The following is a 9,244-nucleotide window of genomic DNA, read 5'->3' as shown; positions in this document are numbered from 1 at the left end:
GACAAGCCAGGGTTTACGTCATCTGGTTAGACGTTACGGTTGTCCACACTGCTTTTTGTATTTGTACATGGCAACCTGTGTAGCTGTTTGGTTTTTCCCCTGAGACACACTGTATTCAACAGAGGGAACCGGTCAACTATTAACCCAAGGAGGGAGCTTAATTTCCTTTCCTCTATCAAGTCCACAGGTGCGGTGTTGACTGTTGTAGATGTTGACGGTGATGTGGCCCAGGAACAATGTCCTTCGTATCAAGGAGTTTTATGGAGAGCTGGCCCAAGTTGCAAATAATTGAATGAAACCATTAACTCCTGGGTCTAACAGAAGCCAGGAGTCTTGAGAGTAATACTATAGCCCAGTGGTTATGATGCTTATTGTTTGGTTGTCAAGGCTGAAATAAACATTCCAAGCTGGGCCTGACTCTCCTTTAGAGATGTCTTCGCCCACTTCTGAAGCAACCTAAGGGTTGGGAAACTACCCGAGCCTTAGGAAAACCTAAGGCAGCAGAGCTGGGAAATTAGAATATTCTCTGCCGCTCTTCCTCTTATGGGTGGGTTTGGTGATAGTGGGCCGGATCTGATATTCCTTTTAGTCCCCCTTCTTCTTTGTAACAGAAATTGGACTTTATTTGGGTGGCAATGTGTTCAGTCTCCCTTATAGCTAGAAGTGAGCAATTAGGTTAAGAAGAGGCCATTCGTTGGGCGTAAGGTTGGGGGGCACCTGGGTGTCTCCATTGGTTAAGCATCCAACTCCTGGTTTCAGCTCAGGTCATGGTCTCATGGGTCATGGGATCAAGCCCCCACTTGGCTCTGTGCTCAGCGGGGAGCCTGCTTGAGGATTCTCTCTCTCTGGGCACCCCCCTGCCCCATGCACATGCTCTCTCTCTCTCGCTCTCAGGTAAATAAATAAATCTCTATTAAAAAAAAAAAAAAAAGAAGACAAAGAAGAGGTTGTTAGATAGGACTTCCAGGAAAGCTCCTTGAGGAGGGAACAGTAGTTGACCAGTATTTCCTTTTATTCTTCCTATTTTCCTTGCTCCGTGCCTGGATATAGCTATGATTGCTGGCGCCTCTAATAGCCATTTTGACCACGAGGCAACCTTGAAGATGGAAACCACATGCTAAAGGTGATGGAACGTAAAGATAGTAGGAGGCTGACACCGTGACTCTTCTATGGATCCTGGACTACCTCACTCTGGATTTCTTTCACACGAAGAGGAGAAAACCTTATGCCATCACTGCTAATTTCCAGACCCTACTACTAGCAGTCACATATAATTCCTAATGGATACAGATGACTTCCCCAACCCATGAGTAGTGCTCTTGTTTCTTTGCAGTTAGCTCCTGGAAATTCTGTCTATTGGTCCACACTGATTCACAAGCCCCTGCAAGAGCAAAGTTGGACTCCGCTTCTGCTAATGAGCAGAGGAATCACCTGTGAATACAATGCTGGGATTATAAGGTGCTGGCAGTCATGTCAGAATAATAAGGTCAGATGGAAAATCATCCTAGTAAATATCTTCAGTGAATATCCTGTCCCACCCTGGTGCCCTCCAGATACCATAGCCTGGATCCACAGCTCATGTGGTGGCATTGCCATCACTTCCCCAGAGCCATCATTTGTGTCCGCGGGGAGGATGATGAGGGTCCTGGGTACCGCTCCAAAGTTTTCTCTGCGTATTCAGCAGGGGCCCTTGATTTGTTCTGACTTGTAACTGAAATCCTTGTTTGTTTGAGTTTCTTTTCCCTAGCAAGTTCATCTATAATCTCAAAGATGTCGCTGTAGTTTGCTTTGCTAATCTCAACCTTTGGCTGAGTGACATGTTGTCCTCGAAGAGGCTCAGAGACACGCGGACACTCCCTCGATGCACTGTGTCTCTCTATTATGGGATTTTCCTTTTGACTGTTTGCCTGGGTCCCGTAGCACGGCCCTCACCTTTCACATAGTTTTAAGTCTGAGTTTCAGGGGAAGATTTCAGAAAGATCTCTGTAATCCCCTAACTCGTTCTCATCACAGAGATAGTTCATTTTTCAGTGATATTTTGGAGCATTCCTAGAGCTAAAAAAAAAAAAAAAAAAAAAAATTCCCGGGAAAATTTAAGGCAGCAGAACTGGGAAAGCAGAATATTTTCTGCTGGTTTTCTCTTACGGGTGGGTTTGGTGATCGTGGGCCAGATCTGAGTGTGTTTATCTAAGGCAGCTGCTGGTACCATTTAAATCAAATTCAGAAGTTAGAATGACAACAGTGCCCACTATAAATGACTTCTGAGTAGTTTGTAGAAATGTGATGGCGAGCTTCATGGTCTGATCATATTTAGGGTCACATATTTCTCACGTAATCCCATATATCTCACATATCCCAAATATCGTTTACATGGACGATTGATTAGGTGGGTGAGGTTGCCAGTTATGGGAGGGATTAAACAAATAGCTGCTGTCTAATGACTTGAAAACAATTCTGCAAGACTGTTATGGTGAAAGGAATTTCCTTCTCTTAGAGTTACTTGTAGTTAAACACACCTAGGGTAGGGCCAGGAGAAGGAAGGAGTTTGTGGAGAGAAAATATGTCCTTACTTCTGGGACTTTTTCTTAACATAATATGGACTTGACCCAAACCGAAGACTTTACTTCCATTTTGTTGAGACTTTAAACAAACTGAAACTTGTAGGGCAGCCCATAATCATATTTTTCCCACTTTTCTCTTCTTCTTTTTTTTTTTTTTTCCCACTTTTCTCTTTTTTACCAGAGAGTCAGGTCTATGAATTGAATAAATGTACTTGAGGAAAAAAAAAAAATCAAGTCACATGGAAAAAAATCACTAATACTATAGAATTAAAAGTTTATTATTATTATTATTATTTTTTTTTACAAACCTCAGGTTATTCTGTAATATTACCAGTGTTCAATAGAAACAGGATGTGATCGTATATGTGTATATGACCATAAATTTTCTGTAAAAGTATTATAAGAGATAGGTGACATTGACTTTAGTGTATCTTATTTAACAGAATATATCCCAAGAATTATCATTTCAGCGTGTGATCCGTGTAAAAAGTTCACAAGGTCCCGTATGTGCTTTTATAGCAGATCTCAGTTGGGGCCAGAGTCACATTTTACGGGGTCGGAAGCCACAGGGGGTGATGGCCCCCGTATTGCACAGGGCAAGTCTAGGGGGTCGGGCGTGTAGCTGACTTACTCCGCTCCCTTGCCCACCACGCACACCATTGCTGAAAGGACTGACTTTTGGATCATGAGCTTTTCATTCTCATATACTCTGCTCTGAGTCCTCCTAATGTCTCCTCAAATATTCTGGGAGGAGAGCTGGTCAGCTGAAAAGAGGAAGGAGGCCAGAGCTGCTGGAGACCCAGACTTTCTCGACAGCAGGGGAGACCTTCCTAGATTAGGGGGGCCATGGGTTCCATGTTTTCTTTATTTTTTTTAAAATAAATTTATTTTTTATTGGTGTTCAATTTGCCAACATATAGCATAACACCCAATGCTCATCCCGTCAAGTGCCCCCCTCAGTGCCCGTCACCCAGTCACCCCCACCCCCCGCCCACCTCCTCTTCCACCACCCCTTGCTCATTTCCCGGAGTTAGGAGTCTCTCATGTTCTGTCTCCCTTTCTGATATTTCCCACTCATGTTTTCTCCTTTCCCCTTTATTCCCTTTCACTATTTTTTATATTCCCCAAATGAACGAGACCATATAATGTTTGTCCATGTTTTCTGAAGGGAACCTACCCCCTGGCCAACAGGAAGGTCCAAGGCATCCATTTTTATTTATTTATTTATTTATTATTTTTTCAATTTTTAGCTGTAGGGGGAGCTCTTGTCCCTTCACTCTTGATAAATTCCGAGTCCGCTTCTCCGAGGCTGGCAGTTCGGAGTTCTTTCACCTGGGTCTGTGGAGAGTTGGTGTTTGGCTCCACACCAGCAGCGCTTTCGCAATCTCCACACGTTACAGCTGCTGAAATGCTGGGACACCAGCCGGGTGGCGGCTTGAGTCTTGTGATTCCCAGGCAGTCCAGCGAAATGATAAACAAAAGTCTTTTGTGCAATATTAATAAGCTTTAAGCACTCCCCAGCCGAGCCCCTTGTCATCCAAGTAAGTCATGTGTATCAAAAGCCCTTATATGTGAAAGTTTGTTTTCATATCTGGCCAGCGTTGAATGGGAGCCCCCTTTGCCATGTTGTAAAACAAACATTTGTTTATTTTGTGAACAGGGCTGGCAGTATGATACAGGAACCGGGGGCTGAATGGAGGGACCCTTTTCCAAGGAGGCGCCTTTGAAAACCTTTCTGCTGGACCATTCCAACTGTCAACTGATCTTGAGTTCTGTTTACATTAAGACAATAACAGTGTTTCCTAAATAAATAAGTCACAGGCACCCATAGGCCTTAATGAAACCCCATAAATGGGTTGGGGGGGGTGGTGGGGATAGGGGAAAGGAGGTTTTGTGCTGTGGGGAAACAATGGCCAGTTCATCTTACCATGTATCCGAGGCCTGTGTTTTTAAGACAGAAGGGGGCCTTTGTGTTAATTGCACTGATAAAACTCTCCTGATAGAGCTTCCCCTGGAACGCGGGGACAAAAGATGTGACATTTCGCCCCGTGTGAATGCCACACTGCCAAACAGACATTTTCTAAAGCAGAGAAGTATCGGTCCCGGCACCCCCCACCCCCAAAACCCCCCGCCTTAGCAGATCAGCTAACCTCTCCTGGTGTGCAGAGAAAATAAATAAAAACTGTAAGACTAAACCATCTGCTGTTGGGGGTGTCTGGCTTTTTTCTTGGTGGTTTGGAGCTTCCAGGAATCTATTTTGGTTTCTGACGGATCCAAGCAGTCTTCAGACACAATGGACACAGAGGCAGGCGCATAGAGTAGAGGAGCATGTGCTGACCAGGGAGTTAGGGTGTCAGCGGGTCTTCCTGGGAAGGAGGAATTTCAGCCAGTTACTGGAAATCACATTTCTGAGCAAAAGACATAATAGTCTAGGTGAAAACTGGAGGCTGAGCTGAAGATGAGGAACCAGCAGGGCTCACTGCCTGTCTATCTAAAAACTATTTTATAAAAAAGTATGATGGTGTCATGCAAAATCTCTAAAATAGACTTCCCCATACAAGTATTTTCAATTAAAAGGATTCCTTATTTGTTTTGTTCCGTAGATACGTAGCTTAACACCGGTTTAATCATAGCATTTGTATGATTTTGGAACTTGCTTTTTTGGAACTTTCATCATTTCACGTGCATTTTCCCCAAGTTACTACCTGACCTTTGTAATCACCACTTTCAGTGGATGTACAATCTACCAAGTGGATATATCATGATTTCTGTATTAGTTTTCTTATTCTTGCATACTTAGAATGCTCGTGACTTTTCACTATTATAAATAATATTGCAGTACGTATCTTCATACCATAAATGCTTTTCTTTTTTAGGGAAATATTCATTAGGATAATCCCCCAGGATCTTGGGTTCTGTTTACATGAACACAATGGCAGTGTTTCCTAAATAAATAAGTCAGCGGCACCCATAGGTCTCAATGAAACCCCGTAAATGGGTTGGGGGTTGAAGAAGGCTATGAATCCTTAAGGCTTTTAAACATATAATATTATATTGTGTCCCAGAAGGATTTTCTAAGTAAAGTAGTTCATTTTTCAGACTAATCACATTCTCGTTTTTACAGTGCTGCTGTATTTTCACAGTCCTTTCTCTTCTTATCTGCCAGGACAATCCCTCCATCTTCATGGGCTTCCTCAAACCCTCTCACATAAATGTTTCCTATTTCATCTCCCTTAAGGCTGGGATGTTGCCCCTTGGAGACCCTTAGATGAAGATGTTAAATGCAATTTATTTTCATCATTGTAGAGTGGAATGTTTCAACCTGTAATATATAAATTCCTAATTGCGATCTAGGTTCAGATATACTTAGTTTTAGACTAATCTATAATCCATGTACGTCTCTTTACCCTCCAATAGCTTGAAGGTGTACTAACGGGGGTAGATACCTTTTGAGAAGTCTATCCAATAGCTGGATCTATTAATTTATGAATTATCACCACACTAGATCACATGACTGCCTTCTTCACCGCCCCCCTCCCCCCGGCCCCATGTTTGTTGGAACCACGTGTGGATGCTTGAACCAAAGTGAACCATGTGCCACCACAGGACAGAGAAGTGAATGGGGGAACGATGTAGAGGAGAGAGGGAAAGGGAGAGAGACAATTCAGTAGACTCACAGAGAAAAACAGAGCTAGGAGTGAATATGAATTATTTTCTGGGTTCCTAATGATAATCACACTTCTTAGTTCCAGGCTTTCCTCTAGTCTGGCTGCATTTTCTTGGCTTTGAATTTGGAGAGACCCCCAATAAAAATTCTCGTTATAATAAATTTCTCTCACCCTCGCTTTCTCTCCTTCCTCCTCCTGTATTTTGTGTTTATTTTTTGTATATGCCAACTTGGCCACTGATTCACTTGTACCACAAATAAAACTAGAGGTAGCAGTCCCTTGGTGATGTGCTAACCCAGTAAAATAGCCTAATAACAAAATAATGAGTTTGAACATTGGCGAAGGTTTCAGCTACTCTTTGCTGCTGACGAGTGGGGCCGACAGGTTAAAACGTGGCTTAATTCCATTTATGATTCTGAAGCAATGGAATCCTTGAGGGAAACGTTTTTCCTCCAGTAAGTTGAAATTATTGACACTGCAAAACCTAGTTTATCACAGTTGCTCAAAATGCTGGACAGTTTGGATGATCTTACGCAATGACTGATTCAAGGCTTTGGGCCACCATATATACAGATATATGATCCAAAGGGCAAGATGTCTATAATAGTTCCTCCTGAAAACTTAGCTGAATACATGGGGCTAATTTTGGAAGCAGACAGCACAATTTTCAAGGAGGAAAAAAAAACAGGCAATTTGGTCTTCTTGATATAATTAAAACAAAAACTTAAGAAAAATTAAAGGCCTTGTCTCATACCTTCTCACCTATGTCTTGGGATTTTTTTTTTTACCTCCAAAGACCGTATGATATAAATTAGAATCTTGTGTCTAGGGGACCCCTGGGTGGCTCAGCAGTTGAGCGCCTGCCTTCGGCCCAGGGCCTGACCCTGGAGACTCGGGATCGAGGCCCGCATCCGGCTGCCTGCATGGAGCCTGCTTCTCCCTCTGCCTGTCTCTGCCTCTCTCTGTGTCTCTCATGAATAAATAAATACAATCTTAAAAAAAAAAAAAAATCTTGTGTCTAAAACCGACACCCTGAAAAGGATGTTTGGAAAAGCTGGCTGAACACCTTGGGTTATTACTGATCTTCTATATTTTTTCCCTTTCTTGCTCTTATCTGTCTATGTATGTATGTATCTATCTGTATCTATTTATAGATCATGGAGCAAAAAGGGGAGCATGCGGGTGAGAGTGAGACAGCCTCCTTGCTACCCGAGGAAGCCTTCCGTACTGAGAAACAAAGAACACAAGCCTCTGTAATTGGGATAAATTGTAAATCATGCCCTCTCTTGACCCTTTGGGTAGCGGGGTTGTATTAAAGGATCTAACTGACCCTGGAGAAACATCCTTTCTCCTGGTCTGAAATGCTTCCCCCTTCAGAGCTTTGGAGATCCTGGAGCCTAGTGAGGGATTGACATTTCAGAAACTCCATGCAAATCTGTCCCTGCCAATGGAGTGTATATGTGTGTGTGTGTGTGTGTGTGTGTGTGTGTGTGTTTAAATTACAAACAATTGACTAGCCTTTTATGACTCTGATTGTACAATAAGGAGCAATGGGCAAAGCTATCAAATCATTTTAAATTGGCCTCTCAGTATTTTCCTGTTTGCTGACTAGATGGAGTTTATCAGTGGATTGACATATTTCCTAGCATATGTGACCTCAGGCAGTCATTCTCCATTTTTTTTTTCCCTGCCAGTGTTTTGTTCATTCATTTAATTAAAGTGTGACGAGTGCCCAGAAAATGCCTGGAACTGTGCTGGACATGATGATTGCTACTTAGGGCAGATCTGCTGCTGCTCCATGGATCCTCTCCTCTGCTCTGATGTGGTCAGGAGGCAGCAAGCCCAGCCAGTGTGAGCCAGGGAACCGAGGGGTCAGCAAACAGTGCCCGGCCTCAAGCAACATGCAGTCTTCTCAGTGAGATGAGGGACGTGCCTTTGCTTCCTCGGCAGTGGAAGTGGCCATAGACTCCCTCCCCTGAGGAGGTGGCAGGGATGAGCAAAGACTGTCTACAGGCAGGACATCAACTGGCTGAAGCGGTGCCCCAGAGAGTTGCTAAAAAGGGGTCTGACTATGTCTTGAAGAACAGGCAAGGCTGAGGAATGGGCAAATGGGGGCTAGAGAGAGGACGGCTGGGGGAGGAGCAGTGTAACTACGCTGGAGGGACCTGAGCTGGGCACAGAGAGGTTGGCTTTGGGCAGCGATTGAAGACCCTTGAATATACCGAGGAGCCTGGACTCCATCCCAAAGGCAGTGAGATGCCAACTTTTGACTAGTCCACAGACTTCCTTTGGAAGTTTTTGACCCCATCCCTACAGGTTCCAAACATGGGCATTATCTTTTCTCTCCTCTTCCTTCAGATCAAGAGCTACTTTGACTCCCATCAGACTTTCAGTTTTGTGGTCTGAAAATAATGACCTTGAACTTTGGGTTAAAAGCCTGGTCAAGGGGAGGCCCAGAGCTTGGTATAGGGAGGTGTGGAATTAGTTGTTTGTCTGTGGTCTCAGGCTGGTTTCCCGGCACATCTCCCTCACAGAGAGGGACTTGAGAATGCATGCGTGTGCAGGGTATTATGTGCGTGTGTGTGTGCGCGTGTGTGGTGGAAGCAGATTTCGAAGAATATCTGGCAGCCTGGTAGCAAGTTTGCCAACAGGATTTATTGCTGTGGAGCCCAAGATGTTGAAACACAATGAAAGTGTTTCTTTCCCCCAACCAACTTAGGGAGAGTTTTCTAGGAGAACATAGACATATACATACACATATACGTACACATGCACACACATGAAAGGTATCCAAGAAAATAAGAGATAATTTTTTCCCCCTAATCTTTATGAATGTATTTATTTTGGATTTTAGGACAGGTTTTTCATCTCCTTACATACATGTGTAAAGGATTTTTCTCCTTGAATTAATAGGTTGAGTCTATAGAACTTGTTTTTTTCCATCCCCTGGATTATTTCTCTCTTTGTCCATATATTGTTGACCTAGAGAGCACCTGTCTTCTCCATTTCAAGGGG

At 43.5% G+C, this 9,244-nt stretch overlaps 1 long non-coding RNA gene across 1 annotated transcript; it reads left to right on the top strand.

The window, feature by feature from the left end:
• The first annotated feature begins 401 nt into the window (after positions 1-401).
• LOC144324310 (uncharacterized) lies at positions 402-4,685 on the top strand. Its single transcript, XR_013389847.1, has 3 exons — positions 402-547; positions 1,051-1,486; positions 4,222-4,685. It is a non-coding gene; the product is annotated as an uncharacterized LOC144324310 (long non-coding RNA).
• Positions 4,686-9,244: the final 4,559 nt, after the last annotated feature.

Source organism: Canis aureus, chromosome 11 (assembly GCF_053574225.1).
Source record: "Canis aureus isolate CA01 chromosome 11, VMU_Caureus_v.1.0, whole genome shotgun sequence".
NCBI classification, from domain to species: Eukaryota; Metazoa; Chordata; class Mammalia; order Carnivora; family Canidae; genus Canis; species Canis aureus.
Note: the sequence above shows the minus strand (reverse complement) of the source record. Positions and strands in the feature narration are given on the sequence as shown.